Raw genomic sequence first — 19,590 nt, forward strand, 5'->3', positions numbered from 1 at the left:
CTGTCTATAATTGGACAACTCACCCGACTGCGCACCAGGCAGACGAAGCTCGTGTCGTGTTGGTACCGTGTGCGGCCCGCACATTAACCAAAATCTCGCGCCTCCAGCTTAGCCTCCGCATTTTAAACTTCTCAATCTCAAGGCCAAGGAGCAACGGGAACCTATGATAGAGCCAATCGGATGGTTGAGAACACTACAATTCATAGCTACAGATGCGTGTGTGAGAGAGGACGAGTGTGTGTGTGCACCTCTTCTCTTTGTGTATAACGTACTAAACTCAGAGTACAAGTGTATGTGGGTGTCATCGACCTAGGGAGCTAGATATGGTGTGTGCGAGAAGTCCCGAGAGACTAGGTGTGTGCGTGGGAAAGAGGGAGAGAGATGATATGTGTCGATGTAATGCGTGTGAGAAAAACACTAGTCTATAGCTCGCCATGAGGCTATTCCCGTCGAACGCCCCAATAAATATCCGACGGTCCCAGTTATTGCACGTACACAGCAGTAGAAAAAAATTACCATGGCCTACACCGTGGCCGAGAACACGTGCCCATGTTACGCCATCCGGAAATAGTGTCGCACTTCGAAACTAGAACCGTCAATAAATTTTGAGCTTGCGTCTCGTCAAATTCCAAGTTACTACCATTCTATTTTTAATTGCAAACATGTTGACATTGATCACAACCTAAACGGTTTTCCACTTATGAGTGTATTAGTACTCGGTTATAAATACTACTATGCCAAGATGACTGCACATTCCTCCGCAACTCCTCATCCACACAAAAAAAAAACAAGTCATTCAGCATCATTCCCTTGCGTATGCCATGGCCAGCGTGAGTTCTGGGTCGATAGGTTACCACCAGGGAGAGGCGAGCATGGAAGCGGAAGCATGAGAGATGTCCCGCCTCGCCAGAAAAGCAGACGACATGTCCCGCCACGCGACAGTAGCAGAACAGAGGTCCCGTCGCGCCGCCGAAGCAGCACGGAGGTCCCGTCGCGTCGTCGATGCAGTAGACTGGTCCGGCTGCGCCGCGGAAGCAGCAGAGATGTCCTGCCACGCCGAGAATGCAGCAAAGATGTCCTCCCGCGCCGTGGCGGCCTGGGAAAATGTCTCATGGGCAGGCGAGGACTCTTACATGCGCATGCATGTGATCGTCCATAGCCAGATGGATCAGATCTCCAGCTAGGCGAGATTGTAGGATGACATGAAAGCCTCCTTTGAATAGGCTACCGGCATCATCTGGCAACTAGAGGAGGGAAATGCGAAGCTCCCGGCCGAAAGAGCGAAGCAGGCGGAGGAGACGCTACCTTGTTGAAGAGGACGCGTGTCATCATCAAGAAACTTTTGGACGAGAATGCCATCCTCTGCATCGAGCGCGAAAGGCAGGTGAAGGAATCCGTGGATGCTGCCAAGCAGCGTATTAAGGACATGAAACTGATGAAAGAGATCATCGCCGCTCACCGCGAGAACTAGTCTCCGCGACCTACAACGCATCAAGAAAGTAGAGATCAGCGAGCCAGATCGTTGTATGCGTCTTCCTTCTTCTTTTGCCCTTATGTATTTCAAGCATAGCCACATGTGGCTTTTTAAATTATCTTCCTAATTTTGAAAGACAATTATTATCCGCTGTCGTCGTCCTTATATATTGATCAGTCTTGCTATAAGTCGCAGTAGATGCTATATAGGTCCATCGGATCTTACATCAAGACCCGTGCAAAATTTTCTTTTTAGATTTTCTTTTTCTCTCTTAAATCCCAATTGAGTGAGACATAGCCACACCATTAAACAAGGGCTCGGGCACCATTAATGGAGACCTTGGGGGAGAGGTGGGCGGCAGATGGAGGTCAAAGGACTCTCCTCCTGATAAGCACGCGCAGGGGTCTGATCGCACGCCTCCCGTACTCAAATAGCTACCCTGCACGACGCCTCCTTGCTAATAAAAAAAGGGACGTGTGATGGCACATAAATGGTAAGTAGAACGCCCACGGTTTTAATAATACTTGTGTTTCCGATTTTAACATGACAACAGTTGTTCCAAAATGACTTTGTTGATTGTTAATGTGTGCGCCTTCACAAATCGGACAACAAAATTACCACAACATGTTGGTGCCAAGTCATGATACCGAGCCAAGTTTCATGATTTTCATGCGTGTTTTGGATCTACAAGAATTAAAAAACCAAGTTTCTCAATGTTTTCGGCCGAGCCACGCTTCCCAGATGTTTGAATTTCATTCCCATTTCTTGCATGGGACCTAGAAATTTACCCGAGGACACACATGTGATTTTTCAACTAACTTTTGTGCACTGGAGCATGTGCTTGTAGTTCAAATTTGAATTATGCACATTAAATGACCAGAAACTCAATTATTGTATAAAAAAGTCCAAACGAACCCAGAATCATTCCAAAATTTAACATGACACTCATATTTTTCTATGTTGCCTCTGTAAAGAATATCAAGGGGGTAGCGTATATTGTTTCGCACACAAAGGTGACACGTTCCCTCTCAGAACCACGAGCCTTGTTGAGAGAACCTCCGGTTTGCAAGAAGCTTATACCAAAATATGCTCCAATTCGGCCAATTTTTTTTACCACAACATGTTAGTACCATGACATGACACCATGCCAAGTTTCATGATTTTCAGGCGTGTTTTGGATTTACAAGAATTTTAAAACCAAGTTTCTCAATGTTCTCGGTCAAGCCACGACGCCCAGATGTTTGAATTTCCTTCCCATTTGTCGCATGGGTCCTAGAAATTCACCCGAGGACACACATATTATTTTTCAACCAACTTTGGTGCACTGGAGCATGTGCTTGTAGTTCAAAATTCAATTATGCACATTAAATGACTAGAAACTCAATTAATGTATAAATGGCCAAACGAACCCGGACTAATCCCAAAATTTAACACGACAATCATATAGTTATATGTTGCCTCTGTAAAGAAAATCAAGGGGGGAGCGTATATCGCTTCGCACACAAAGGTGACACGTTCCATCTCAGAACCACGAGCCTTCTTGAGAGAAGCTCCGGTTTGCAAGAAGCTTATAACAAAACTTTTTCCAATTCGGCCAAGTTCTTTACAATAGCATGTTAGTACCATGACATCACACCATGCTAAGTTTCATGATTTCCAGCGTGAGTTTTGGATTTACAAGAATTTAAAAACCAAGTTTCTCACTGTTCTCGGCTGAGTCACAATGCCCAGATGTTTGAATTTCATTCCCATTTCTTCCATGGGACCTAGAAATTCACCCAAGGACACACATGCGATTTTTCAACCGACTTTGGTGCACCGGAGCATGTGCTTGCAATTCAAATTTGAATTATGCACATTAAATGTCCATAAACTCAATTAATATAAAAAAGGGCAAATGAACCCGGAATAATTCCAAAAATTAACAAAGTATAAACTTAATTAATATCTTCTCTATGTGGGGCATTTAATAAATGTTTATTATATATGTTTTCTACCCTATTCAAATTTAGTAGATATGATAGTTTGATGCTCTCACATAATCTATTATTGGCGCTATAGGGGATGTTGATTCCTATCAACTACCATATCCTAAAGGTTAAAACAGGTACATAATCATCTTCTCTGTTTTGCATAGTGAACTACCAACCCCTATAGGATGGTGCACATTAAACTGTTGATACAAGTTTTATGTAAACCAGTGGCTTAAAGTTGTTTTTTATATTGTTTGAAATTGTGTCAATAAAGATTTTTTTTAAGAATATTGTTTGCTGATGTTGTTGGATGTGTGTATGAAAGATGCTTTTTCCCCGTTGCAACGCACGGGCATGTTTTGCTAGTGTATAAAAAAGGCCTAACAAACCCGGAATAATTCCAAAATTTAACAGGGCACTCATATAGTTCTATGTTGCCTCTATAAAGAAAATCAGGGGGAAGCAGCGTATATCGTTTCGCACACAAAGGAGACATGTTCCCTCTTAGAACCACGAGGCTTGTTGAGAGAATCTCCGGTTTGCAAGAAGCTTATACCAAAGCTTGTCCCAATTCGGCCAAAAAATATACATATGAAAATAGGGTTTAGATTATCCAGAACATCTCGCTACCTAGACCAATGTATTGTGATTTGAATTCAACCTAAAATGGATATAAATATTTGAATTGGAGATCGTATGGTACATGTAGTTCATAGTGAAATATGATTACTGCTATATGCATGTTTTCTGTTATCAAGATAATATTTAAATGATGGTATAACTTGACAACAATCGTATTCAAATAAGGAAAATTGATTCAAATTTAGTCCATATGGTAGACGACAATATATATGTTCATAGGGTGGAGTAAAATGTTCATAAGATGGAAGATCAAAATGTAGGAGTACATCCATTATAAACCGCAAGGTCACCTAATGATATATCCGAATTCAACATAACGTGGATTCAAAAATTGAAATTCGAGATCCCAGCATTTGTAATCATATAAAAAGGGACATGACTCTTTCTTGTGGTGGGAATTGATTTGTTTTTTGTTGTTGTTGAGGAAAGTGCAAATTGATTCGGTACTATACAGGGTAATCTTGTTCTCTCGATACTATTTACATTTTTCTTGTAGTTTTTTCAATGGCATTTATAGAAATATAGTAAAAGGGGACATGACTCTCTTGTGTCTTGTATGAATTGTTTTTTGTACATGTTAAGTTTCTTCTACCGAACATGAAATGCCTTGTTATACCGAAATTTTAAAGCTCGAGTATCTTTTGTCTCTTCTGCTGTGAAACTCCCGCCTCTTCAACCCGCATCACATCTTGTTATCCCGAAATTTTGACGCGCGCGAAAAGTCCCTCCTCATCTGAAATCGGTCCCGCAACCCAGACACGCGAAATCCCCCTTCTACCCCTCAGCCCGAAATGCTGCCTCGATGTCGTGTGGTCAAAACTGGTGGGGGTACATTGGTAATTTACCCTACATTGTGGGCAAACGCATCCCTAAGCCATGGCTCCCCCTACCTTCCCCTTTGCCCCCCATTCGTACACAGAGGCCGCCAAAACCTGCGAAACCCCACACTCCCCCATCAGCCTCCCGGACGCTGCCTAGCCGGAGATTCTTCCCCGACGACATTGTCCACCGCAACAGCTCATCGTCCCTCATCCACCACACCGGATGAGGATCCGTCGTCCCGCCGGATCAGTTGCCTCGTCCTCCACCTCCAAGGAGCTGCCTCGATGTTCGCCTCATCTATCACGCCACCTCCATCCCCACAGCGCCGTCTTGACCTGCCCCACCAGAATCGCAGCACCCTCACCAATTCCTCGGATGAAGCTAAGGCCTACTCAATGCCACCAAGGAGGTTCTGCAGTCACCGCTGCATTTTATCTTTTATTCGATCTCACAGGGCTGCCGGTGCTTGATACCGAGCAGCCATGGCGGGTCTCCATCGACGACGGCGTTGCCGGCTACTTCATCCACGACGTCTCTCCCCCGTGTCGTTGCTTCCTCGGTGGCGACTTCCACACCGGCACTAGTTGTTGCTGCTCCGGCTCTCGCTCGCGTTGCGGCTCTGTTCTTGTTGTCGGTCGCACTACTGCACTGCTCTTGCTTTAATTCGTGTTGCTGCTCTGCTCTGCTATTGTTGTCGGCCGTGCTGCTGCTCCACTCTTGCTCACTTTCGTGATGCTGCTCTGCTCTTGCTCTCGATCGCCTTGCTGCTATTGCACGACCTCCGGCGGCTACAGGAGTTGATGCTTTAGCACTCACTCGCGGTGCTGCTGCAGGAGTTGCTCTCTGCTAGTGCATTCCCCACTCGAGCGGCTACTGACTTAGATCATTGCTTCTCTGCTACTAGTGCTCGAACACCCTAAACTTCTATTGCAATCTTCTTCTACTAGTGCAATTAGTTTCGATAGTAAAATTTAGTTTCGACTATAAAGTTCAAAGTGAACAGTATTTACAGCATCTGTGGGAGTGGCCGTGGCGTGGCTGATGCATTTTACATATATCACTTTTTGGTGATGTATTTTACATCATCTATTGCAGATGATATTAGAGTCTCACTTCATATTAACATTGTCTGTCTTGTCTTGCTTCAGCCTCGCTGTCGTACACCTCACCGGAGCTGCTCCAACGACGGAACTGTCCATCACAATGGAGCAGTACCCTCGGCACCGTTTCTAGAGGCCTCAGATCTACTTCCCCGCCTCCGACAGTCACACCAGCATCACCATCCTCCACGTCCAACCCAATGATGCTGAGGTCGACAAGGCTATGCCAAAGAGGTTGTACACTCGTCGCATCACTTTGTTACTCTGCATTCATGTCGACCCCTCAGGGATCCTTTGGTTCAAAGCAGTTGCAAATCTAGAAATAAATGAATTGTGTTCACAAAGTTAACAGGGAGAAAACAAAATGCTCTTTTGAAGCACAATTTTAATAGGTTTAGCAAGATAGCCATTATAAGATACTAATGTGGACCAAATCTAAGCTTAAAAAATATTTCGAGGGTAGGCTCCAGCCTATTGAGGAATGTCGCCACAGGTTCAAAGAAAAAGTGAAGGAAAACATAGGAATTGGAAACTTTACTATGGTACTACTATTCATGCATTTGGTTAGAAGGAATGGTGCAAAGCAAAACTGGAGGATTTTTTTCCTTTGGTGTCTCTTTCACAGAAAAAACGTAGGAATTTTAATATCCACTTGGACGTCCTTTTCAAATTAATATGCATGAAGAACAGGACTAATTGCATTTCTACCATAATAAGATTCTTATTTTTTTTGTTTTCACGTGGTTTGACTTTAATTTGACCATGTTTCTCCATTCATGTGTTCTTCCAATTCATGTGAACCGAACATCCAGGTTGATAGAAATCGTATGTTTGCAAATGCTTTGTTTTAGACGTGCATACCTATCCTATTCCTGTGTTTTTCCCGTCCCTGCGTTTATAGAATCCTCCAATTCTAAGGAGCCCTTACAGATTTACTTCATTATCAGATAGGTGTCAAAGAAAACTTTGGGTGTTATGTCCTACTCTTGCCGTGTCGTCATCCACCCCACCTGAGGTGCACCACCGACGGAAGCATTCACTACAGCAGAGATTCACCCTTGCAGACTTTCTTTCGCCGCTTCAAATCATCTTCCCCGTTGCCAGCAGCCAAGCCAACTGCATTACCATCATTGACTGAGCAGATGAACCTAAGGAGTACACATTTTCGGAATAGAGGTCGCACTCTTTCGTGTCTGCTTACGTTATACATTGGTTTTCATTACCTGCTACTTTATCGTCCTATTCACCTCTTAGACTCCGAGCTAGGTGCAAACTAATGTTCAAACTTGAGTTTTAAAATGCTAGTGTGACACATATTGAGGCAGCAACGAATAGTATCTGTCTACTATCTGGTTCATCTAGGGTCTTCTATGTGGTTCATGTTGGGTGGGCAACAAACAATAGATGATCCATCGTCTATCTTTTTAAACTGAAGCTATAATCTACCTGCTATCATTAGTTTTGGATTTATCCACTCGTTTGCTACCAACAGTCTTGATTTCTGCATGCACCCCTTAGGCCTTATATTGTCTAACTATGTTTTTTATTACGCATGTCAGTTATTGTACACAATCATACTGAACATGTAGAGAAAAAGAGAAGACCATTTTGTGGGAATATAATGTCACGCAGACGCCGCTCCATGGTGGGCGAAGTGGGACCCCTCCCGCCATTCCAGATTGTATTCCAGAGGAAGATAAATGTTTAGAGGGGGATTCAGATGAAGTCGGCCACTCCTATTTACCCTCTGAGGTGTTTTCTCTAACCTGTCATGCTGATGTTGGTCATATCATGCATATGGCGCCTCGCATTGCTTACATTATACACCTTATATGTCATTAGCTTAGTTTAGATTTGCTTTATGTGAATGCCGCCTGTTTGGTTTCTATATCATACTCCCACCGTTCCTAAATATTTGCCTTTTTAGAGATTTCAACAAGTGACTACATACAGAGCAAAATGAGTGAATGTACACTCTAAAATATGTATATATACATCCGTATGTGGTAGTCCATTTGAAATCTCTAAAAATACTAATATTTAGGAATGGAGGGAGTATGTGGGAATTATGAAATGCCATCTTCTTTAGCCAGGCATCATATACGTGAATCATGCAATGCCGTCCTGTTTAGTCAGTCATTGTATATGCGAATTGTATCATGCCATATTTTTTTTCATAATGTATTCCATTTGTCAACAATGTTTATACATTCATCTACTCTTCCTATGCATCAGCCATTTGAGTTGGTCATGGGAAAATCTGGAGTGAAAACAAGGTCTTCTGAACAGTCAGTGCTACCTGTCGATGTAGATTTCTTGTTGGTTACAGATAGCTCCTCAGAGGAGGACAGAGATAGATGACTAGTCGTATCCCCCCCCCCCCGAGGTGCATGCTCTAACTTGGCAGTGTTATATTGCTCATATCATGCATATGGTGTCTTGAATTGCCATGCCATCTACTTAGATTAGACATGCTTTGTGTGAATGCCTCATGTTTGCTTTCTATATCAGATATGTGAATTATGCAATGCCATGTTTTTTAGCCAGTTATCATATATGTGAATTATGCACCGCCATGTAGCCACGCATCATATATGTGAATTATCTTAGACTATCCTTTTTTCACTATGTATTCCATCTGCCGACAATCTGTGTATATTGAACTACTCTTCATGTGTATCAGCCATTTGAGCCAGTTATGCAAAAATTAGGAGTGAGAACAAGGTCTTCAGAGTAGGCAATGGTACCCGTTGAAGCATATATCTCGATGGTTACACGTAGCTCCTCAGAGGAGGATTCAGAGACAGATGAGCAGTCCTATATCCCACCTGAGGTGTATGCTCTAATTTGCAATGCTTATATTTCTCATATTATGCATATGGTGTCTTGCATTACTTAGTTTAGACATCATATGCACAATATTCAATTCCATCTGCTTAGTTTAGAGATCATACATGCGAGTGCCAGCTGCTTAGTATATGAATCAATTATGTCAATTATATCATGCCATCATGTATACTTAGACAACATGTATGTGAATTATTTCATCCCAACCTATTTTATAAAGACGTCATATAGTTTTGTCATGTCATCCTGTTTAGATACTCACCATATGTTGTATTATGCCTTTATATCATGTTAAGTTATCCATCATATATCTGAAATTGTTTCATGCTATCTTGTTTAGTTAGCCATCGTATATGTGAAATTGTGTCATGATGTCCTATTTGGTTAGACAACATTGTTGGAGATATAACTATTGGGTATGACCCGCCCAGGAGGGGCCGGGTTATACTGCTGGTGGCTTATTATGACAAAGCCCATGAAGATGGTAGTTCATGAAGCAGGCTTACCCAAGGCCAAAACTCAAAAGCGACTTAAGGCCCGGAGGTGTAAATCGCCATATATGTATGACTTGTAGTATAAGGCATGTGTAATTAGTCACCGAGCCGGACACGTTGTGTATGAGCCGGCCGGGACTCTATGAGCCGCTGGGCATCAACCTGTGTATATAAAGGGACGACCCGGCGGCGGTTCAGAAGAAGAAACAAGAGAGATCCAAAGCTAGGTTAAGCGTATTCGCTCTCTGGTAATCGAAACCCAAGCAATACCACCTCAACTGGATTAGGCTTTTACCTTCATAGCAAGGGGCCGAACCAGTATAAACTCGTGTGTCCTTTGTCCCGTTTAACCCCTTTAAGCTAACCTAGTTGTGAAGGCTCCACGACTAAGTCCTTTTGCTAGGACATCTGCCGTGACAATTCCACGACAGTTGGCGCCCACCGTGGGGCCAGCGCATGGTGGTTTCGAGTTCTTAAAGGGCAGCTTGAAGGGATCAAGGGATACGCTGTGGGCCGGATGACCAAGAGTCGTCGCGGCAAGCTCTACATCGACGATGCAGGCTAGGGCCCCGAGGCCGGCTCAATCGAGTATGGGTACCGGGTCCTCTTCGGCAGAATCCACGTCTTCGTTGGCAAGATCGACGAATCGGGCCCTGAGCCGGACATCTGCACCGACATCATCGAGACGGCTCAGCATGCATGGCCTGCCCGGGTTCAACCCGCCATGAAGCGTGCCTTTGTTGGTTTTATCCATGGGGCGTAAATTAAGGATGGATCTGTATCTGGCAGTGAGACGGCCATCTATTCTGATGGTGAGTCGTCCACAGGTGAGACCAACTCATTGTATCAACTTCAAGATGGCCGGCTTGAGGGCTATTTCGATGGTGACAGTATTCCGGACCCCTATGAGTGATGTCTACTACACAACCTTCTTCTTGTAGATGTTGTTGGGCCTCCAAGTGCAGAGGTTTGTAGGACAGTAGCAAATTTCCCTCAAGTGGATGACCTAAGGTTTATCAATCCGTAGGAGGCGTAGGATGAAGATGGTCTCTCTCAAACAACCCTGCAACCAAATAACAACGAGTCTCTTGTGTCCCCAACACACACAATACAATGGTAAATTGTATAGGTGCACTAGTTCGGCGAAGAGATGGTGAAACAAGTGGTATATGGATGGTAGATAAAGGTTTTTGTAATGTGAAATTATAAAAACAGCAAGGTAACTAATGGTAAAAGTGAGCACAAACGATACTGCAATGTGTTGAAACAAGGCCTAGGGTTCATACTTTCACTAGTGCAAGTTCTCTCAACAATAATAACATAACTGGATCACATAACTATCCCTCAGCATGCAACAAAGAGGCACTCCAAAGTCACTAATAGCGGAGAACAAACGAAGAGATTATGGTAGGGTACAAAACCACCTCAAAGTTATTCTTTCCAATCAATCCGTTGGGCTATTCCTATAAGTGTCACAAACAGCCCTAGAGTTCGTACTAGAATAACACCTTAAGACACAAATCAACCAAAACCCTAATGTCACCTAGATACTCCAATGTCACCTCAAGTATCCGTGGGTATGATTATACGATATGCATCACACAATCTCAGATTCATCAATTCAAACCAACACAAAGTACTTCAAAGAGTGCCCCAAAGATTCTACCGGAGAGTCAAGACGAAAACGTGTGCCAACCCCTATGCATAGGTTCATGGGAGGAACCCGCAAGTTGATCACCAAAACATACATCAAGTGAATCAATAGAATAACCCATTGTCACCACAGTTATCCCACGCAAGACATACATCAAGTGTTCTCAAATCCTTAAAGACTCAATCCGATAAGATAACTTCAAAGGGAAAACTCAATCCATTAAAAGAGAGTTGAGGGGGAGAAACATCATAAGATCCAACTATAATAGCAAAGCTCGCGATACATCAAGATCGTATCACCTCAAGAACACGAGAGAGAGAGAGAGAGAGAGAGAGAGAGAAAGAGATCAAACACATAGCTACTGGTACATACCCTCAGCCCCGAGGGAGAACTACTCCCTCCTCATCATGGAGAGCACCGGGATGATGAAGATGTCCACCGGAGAGGGATGCCCCCTCTGGCAGGGTGCCGGAACGGGTCTAGATTGGTTTTCGGTGGCTACGGAGGCTTCTGGCGGCGGAACTCCCGATCTATTGTGCTCTCCGAAGTTTTTAGGGTATATGGGTATATATGGGAGGAAGAAGTACGTCAGTGGACCTCCGGGTTGTCCACGAGGCAGGAGGGCGCGCCCGGGGGGGTGGGCGCGCCCCCACCCTCATGGGCAGCCCGGGACTCTCCTGGTCCGTCTTCGATACTCCGTGGGATTCTTCTGGTCCAAAAATATGTTCCATGAAGTTTCAGGTCAATTGGACTCTGTTTGATTTTCCTTTTCTGCAATACTCTAAAACAAGGAAAAAACAGAAACTGGCACTGGCACTGGGCTCTGGGTTAATAGGTTAGTCCCAAAAATCATATAAAATAGCATATAAATGCATATAAAACATCCAAGGTTGATAATATAATAGCATGGAACAATCAAAAATTATAGATACATTGGAGACGTATCAGCATCCCCAAGCTTAGTTCCTGCTCATCCTTGAGTAGGTAAATGATAAAAACAGAATTTTTGATGTGGAATGCTACCTAACATATTTATCCATGTAGTTCTCTTTCTTGTGGCAAGAATATTCAGATCCATAAGATTCAAGACAAAAGTTTAATATTGACATAAAAAATAATACTTCAAGCATACTAACAAAGAAAGCTATCCCTACAAAATCATATAGTCTGGCTATGCTCCATCTTCACCACACAAAATATTTAAATCATGCACAACCCCGATGACAAGCCAAGCAATTTTTTTATACTTTTGATGTTCTCAAACTTTTTCAATCTTCACGCAATACATGAGCGTGAGCCATGGACATAGCACTATAGGTGGAATAGAATGGTGGTTGTGGAGAAGACAAAAAGGAGAAGATAGTCTCACATCAACTAGGCATATCAACGGGCTATGGATATGCCCATCAATAGATATCAATGTGAGTGAGTAGGGATTGCCATGCAACGGATGCACTAGAGCTATAAGTGTATGAAAGCTCACGAAGACCTAGGGCATTTTGAGGACGCCCATCATTGGAATATACAAGCCAAGTTCTATAATGAAAGATTCCCACTAGTATATGAAACTGACAACATAGGAGACTCTCTATCATGAAGATTATGGTGCTACTTTGAAGCACAAGTGTGGTAAAAGGATAATAGCATTGTCCCTTGTCTGTTTTTCTCTCTTTTTTTTATTTGGGCCTTCTCTTTGTTTTATGGCCTCTTTTTTTATTTGGGCTTCTTTTGCCTCTCTTTTTTCGTCCGGAGTCTCATCCCGACTTGTGGGGAATCATAGTCTCCATCATCCTTTCCTCACTGGGACAATGCTCTAATAATGATGATCATCACACTTTTATTTTCTTACAACTCAAGAATTACAACTCGATACTTAGGACAAGATATGACTCTATATGAATGCCTCCGGCGGTGTACCGGGATGTGCAATGACTCATGAGTGACATGTATGAAAGAATTATGAATGGTGGCTTTGCCACAAATACGATGTCAACTACATGATCATGCATAGCAATATGACAATGATGGAGTGTGTCATAATAAACGGAACTATGGAGAGTTGCATGGCAATATATCTCGGAATGGCTATGGAAATGCCATAATAGGTAGGTATGGTGGCTGTTTTGAGGAAGATATATGGTGGGTTTATGGTACCGGCGAAAGTTGCATGGTACTAGAGAGGCTAGCAATGGTGGAAGGGTGAGAGTGCGTATAATCCATAGACTCAACATTAGTCATAAAGAACTCACATACTTATTGCAAAAATCTATTAGTTATCGAAACAAAGTACTACACACATGCTCCTAGGGGGATAGATTGGTAGGAAAAGTCCATCGCTCGTCCCCGACCGCCACTCATAAGGAAGACAATCAATAAATAAATCATGCTCCGACTTCATCACATAACGGTTCACCATACGTGCATGCTACGGGAATCACAAACTTTAACACGAGTATCTCTCAAATTCACAAATACTCACTAGCATGACTCTAATATCACCATGTCCATATCACAAAACAATTATCAAGTATCAAACTTCTCTTAGTATTCAATGCACTTTATATGGAAGTTTTTATTATATCCCTCTTGGATGCCCATCATATTAGGACTAGTTGCATAACCAAAGAAAACTACCATGCTGTTCTAAAGACTCTCAAAATAATATAAGTGAAGCACGATAGTTCATCTATTTCTTCAAAACAAAACCACCACCGTGCTCTAAAAATATATAAGTGAAGCACTAGAGCAAATGACAAACTACTCCGAAAGATATAAGTGAATACCAATGAGTAGTCGAATAATTATGCAACTATGTGAATACTCTCTAACATTTAAGAATTTCGGATCTTGGTATTTTATTCAAACAGCAAGCAAAACAAAATAAAATAAAATGACGCTCCAAGCAAAACACATATCATGTGGTGAATAAAAATATAGCTCCAAGTAAAGTTACCGATGAACGAAGACGAGAGAGGGGATGCCTTCTGGGGCATCCCCAAGATTTGGCTCTTGCCACTCTTTATTCCATAGTCCATCTAATCTTTACTCAAAACTTGAAAACTTCACAACACAAAACTTAACAGAAAACTCGTAAGCTCCGTTAGTATAAGAAAATAAATCACCACTTAGGTACTGTTGTGAACTCATTATAAATTCATATAGGTGTAATATCTACTGTATTACAACTTCTCTATGGTTCATACCCTCCGATAATACTCATAGATTCATCAAAATAAGCAAACAACACATAGAAAACAAAATCTGTCAAAAACAAAACAGTCTGTAGTAATCTGTATCAAACGTATATTTCTGGAACTCATAAAATTCTCAAATAAATTGGTGGTCCTGAGTAATTTTTCTATTAATCATCTTCAAAAAGAATTAACTAAATAGCACTCTCCAGTAAAAAAATGGCAGCAATTCTCGTGAGCGCTAAGGTTTCTGTTTTTTATAGCATGATCGCAAAGACTTTCCCCAAGTCTTCCCAAAGGTTCTACTTGGCACAAACACTAATTAAAAGCATAAAACCACATATAAACATAGGCTAGATGAATTATTTATTACTAAACAAGAACGAAAAGCAAGGAACAAAAATAAAGTTGGGTTGCCTCCCAACAAGCGCTATCGTTTAACGCCCCTAGCTAGGCATGATGATTTCAATGATGCTCTCATAAAAGATAAGAATTGAACATAAAGCGAGCATCATGAAGAATATGAATAGCACATTTAAGTCTAACCCACTTCCTATGCATATGGATTTTGTGAGCAAACAACTTATGGGAACAATAATCAACTAGCATAGGAAGGCAAAACAAGCATAACTTCAAAACTTTAAGCACATAGAGAGGAAACTTGATATTGTTGCAATGCCTACAAGCATATATTCCTCCCTCATAATAATTTTCAGTAGCATAATGAATGAATTCAACAATATAACCAGCACCTAAAGCATTCTTTTCATGATCTTCAAGCATATAAATTTTACTACTCTCCACATAAGCAAAATTCTTCTCATTCGGGATAGTGGGAGTATCATAAGAGACTTGAATACTATAAATTGTTTCCACATTACAAGAGTAATGTTCAGAAAAGGGGTAATCATAATCATGACAAGTTTTATAAATATAATCATCACTACTTTTTATAGCATACGTGTCATCACAATAATCATCATAAGTATCAACTTTGTTCTCATCATAATCGATTGAAACCTCTTCCAAGATAGTGGAATCATCACTAAATAAAGTCATGAACCCTCCAAATCCACTTTCATAATTATCATCATAAATAGGAGGAATGCTTTCATCAAAATAAATTTGCATATCAAAACTTGGGAGACTAAAAATATCATCTTCATTAAACGTAGCATCCCCAAGCTTGGGACAAACATTAATTGCAGCAAATATATTCTCAAAAACATCATCTTCATCAAACATAGCATCCCCAAGCTTGGGACTTTTCATATAATAAGCATAATCACCCTCATCATTAATAGTATAGATAGCACCAATAGTATAGCAATTATCATATTGTTCCAAGCAAGTGCCAAAAAGATTTTCAAGATCATAAGAAGTATCATTATATTCCCAATCATAATCATCACAACAAGCAATAGGCATAACGGGATCATCATCAAGTACATCATGTTCCACAATTATATTTTCATGAGGCACAACAGTAATAGGAGCAACACTATTTGGGAGAGATATCTTTTTACCTCTCTTCCTTTTTCTTTTCTTCTTCTTCACCACACCATGTGTGGGTTCAATCCTGTTTTTGGAGCTCCTTATTAATAAGATTGGTTGAATAGAAGGCTCCTCCTCGTTACCTGATTCATCATAAGAAATAATAGGAGGATATTGGGAAGTCTCTTCCCTTTCATTAGTATTCTCTTCATCTTCTATTTGTTTTCTTTTCTTTATGTAATTGGCAATATAAGGGTTTTCAATGCAATTCACCGCACAATACATATAAATTTCCTCTAGATCAAAATCAAGAAATTTATCGAGATTAAATTTTGGAATACCTTAGTTATACGTTTCATTTCTTCATAACCCAAAAGAAGACTAAGCTCTTTATGATGCTCAAGGGTAATCAAGTTATCACAATTTTTGGACACGACTTGATCATGAAACAAATAGCATTGGAGCTTTAAATGACCATGTTCATTGCAAAATTCACAAGGATGGTGATAAATATTGAGTCTTTTAGCACAAACATCTAGCCTTTCTTGCAACAATTTAGTTTCTAAATGCTTATGCCTCTTGCAATATCTATCTTCCCTATTTGGTGTGTACTTGAAAACCCAATGCACTCCACAAAAATTGACATGTTTATAGGAGACGTTTTCATCATAACTAGTGCAATCATCATTAGTACTATGGATATTCAAGCAGTTCATACTAACAACATTGCAATCATGCTCATCATTCAAAGATTTAGTGCCAAACATTTTAGTGCATTCTTCTTCTAACACTTTGGCACAATTTTCCTTTCCATCATACTCACGAAAGATATTAAAAAGATGAAGCATATGAGGCAAACTTAATTCCATTTTTTTGTAATTTTCTTTTATAAACTAAACTAGTGATAAAACAAGAAACTAAAAGACTCGATTGCAAGATCTAAAGATATACCTTCAACCACTCACCTCCCCGGCAACGGCGCCAGAAAAGAGCTTGATGTCTACTACACAACCTTCTTCTTGTAGATGTTGTTGGGCCTCCAAGTGCAGAGGTTTGTAGGACAGTAGCAAATTTCCCTCAAGTGGATGACCTAAGGTTTATCAATCCGTAGGAGGCGTAGGATGAAGATGGTCTCTCTCAAGCAACCCTGCAACCAAATAACAAAGAGTCTCTTGTGTCCCAACACACCCAATACAATGGTAAATTGTATAGGTGCACTAGTTCGGCGAAGAGATGGTGATACAAGTGGTATGTGGATGGTAGATAAAGTTTTTTGTAATCTGAAATTATAAAAATAGCAAGGTAACTAATGATAAAAGTGAGCACAAACGGTATTGCAATGTGTTGAAACAAGGCCTAGGGTTCATACTTTCACTAGTGCAAGTTCTCTCAACAATAACAACATAATTGGATCACATAACTATCCCTCAACATGCAACAAAGAGTCACTCCAAAGTCACTAATAGCGGAGAACAAACGAAGAGATTATGGTAGGGTACGAAACCACCTCAAAGTTATTCTTTCCAATCAATCCGTTGGGCTATTCCTATAAGTGTCACAAACAGCCCTAGAGTTCGTACTAGAATAACACCTTAAGACACAAATCAACCAAAAACCTAATGTCACCTAGATACTCCAATGTCACCTCAAGTATCCGTGGGTATGATTATACGATATGCATCACACAATCTTAGATTCATCTATTCAATCCAACACAGCGTACTTCAAAGAGTGCCCCAAACATTCTATCGGAGAGTCAAGACGAAAACGTGTGCCAACCCCTATGCATAGGCTCATGGGCGGAACCCGCAAGTTGATCACCAAAACATACATCAAGTGATAATAGAATAACCCATTGTCACCACGATTATCCCACGCAAGACATACATCAAATGTTCTCAAATCCTTAAAGACTCAATCTGATAAGATAACTTCAAAGGGAAAACTCAATCCATTACAAGAGAGTAGAGGGGGAGAAACATCATAAGATCCAACTATAATAGCAAAGCTCGCGATACATCAAGATCATATCACCTCAAGAACACGAGAGAGAGAGAGAGAGAGAGAGAGAGAGAGAGAGAGAGAGATCAAACACATAGCTACTGGTACATACCCTCAGCCCGGAGGGAGTACTACTCCCTCCTCGTCATGGAGAGCACCGGATGATGAAGATGGCCACCGTAGAGGGATGCCCCCTCCGGCAGGGTGCCGGAATGGGTCTAGATTGGTTTTCGTTGGCTATGGAGGCTTCTGGCGGTGGAACTCCCGATCTATTGTTCTCTCCGAAGTTTTTAGTGTATATGGGTATATATGGGAGGAAGAAGTACGTCGGTGGACCTCCGGGCTGTCCACGAGGCAGGGGGCGTGCCCCCCCCCCCTCGCGGGCAGCCCGGGACTCTCCTCGTCCGTCTCCGATACTCCGTGGGCTTCTTCTGGTCCATAAATAGTTTCGTGAAGTTTCATGTCAATTGAACTCCGTTTGATTTTCCTTTTCTACAATACTCTAAAACAAGGAAAAAACAGAAACTGGCACTGGGCTCTGGGTTAATAGGTTAGTCCCAAAAATCATATAAAATAGCATATAAATGCATATAAAACATCCAAGGTTGATAATATAATAGCATGGAACAATCAAAAATTATAGATACGTTGGAGACGTATCAGCAAGCCGCCGAATAGAGTTGCGGTTTTCATGGCTGGTACACAACCGGTGCTCGGTTCATCAACCGTCGCGGCCGTGACCTCTGGCTCAATGGTTATGGTGGCAGCTGGTGCTGGTGGCTCTGCGTGCCCGCCGGCTCAAGTTCTCACCGATTTGTTAGAGGCACGGGCACCAGCTCAAGTTCTTGCCTATGGCCATTGGAAGTTCTTTGAGTTTTCTGCATAATTCAGTTCATAAATCTCATTCTCAGGTTGAGTTGGCCAAGTTTACGATCCCGAGGTTTGATCAAATTCGTTTGGGCTTCCTGTACTTTGATTCTCATGGCTCTACGGCTATTCGGTCTGATCATCACATCCGTTTTGGTAGCCTCTCTTCCATACAAGGTCAATCGGATTCTAAGGTGATTGGCAAACAATTTATTGGTCAAATGTTTAAATCTAATGCTTGGAATGCTATCCCGGATTCAAAACTTGAGTAAAATTTGGATTTATGGCAAGGAGGATATTCTAATCAGGTGGTCATGTCAGTCCTTGACTTGACCCATATTCCAGACAAAGCATTTATTTTTGACAAGTTAATGATCTGTATGAAATGTAAAGGGCGAGGTCATAATTCTAGTAATTGCATGGATGTTAGTATTGAGAGGTACAATTCTTGTCATTCTAACCCTCATGATAAGAATGCATTTTCTTCTACTAGTTCTTGGTGCAATCTTTGTCTGTCCCATGGCCATTTTCGTGCGGATTGTTCAGTTGGAGTGTGTTGCAAAGTCTGTGGGTTGCTAGGCCATTGGAGCTGGCTTTGTTTGTCACGAAAGAATAAAGATTTCCATTGGGTAAGAAAAGATCAGTCTCATATGAAATTTTTGCAATCTACTAGTCCATCAGATCTGTTGGAGATTTCAAATCACAACAAACTTGGGCGTAGAAACTCACGGGGCCAGAAACAGTGGCGAATTAAGAGGAAACAAATTTGGATAATCAAGCGGAAAAGGGGGGACCCAGAGCAACACAATATCAACTTGGACGGAAATACCCGAACGTTCTGCATCCCTACCATCCTATAACAACCATCCCGATTCCCGAGACCACGCTCCCTCCCCTATTTTGATCCAAAGTTTAAACCGGTCAAGCAATCCCTTCACTATTTTAATGAAGAGAGGCGTAAGGTTATTGGTGAGGAGGTAGCCTGTCTCTTGGCGGCTGGGTTCATTGTCGAAGTTTTTCATCCTGAGTGG

Source organism: Triticum aestivum, chromosome 7A, assembly GCF_018294505.1.
Source record: "Triticum aestivum cultivar Chinese Spring chromosome 7A, IWGSC CS RefSeq v2.1, whole genome shotgun sequence".
In the NCBI taxonomy this organism is placed as follows: Eukaryota; Viridiplantae; Streptophyta; class Magnoliopsida; order Poales; family Poaceae; genus Triticum; species Triticum aestivum.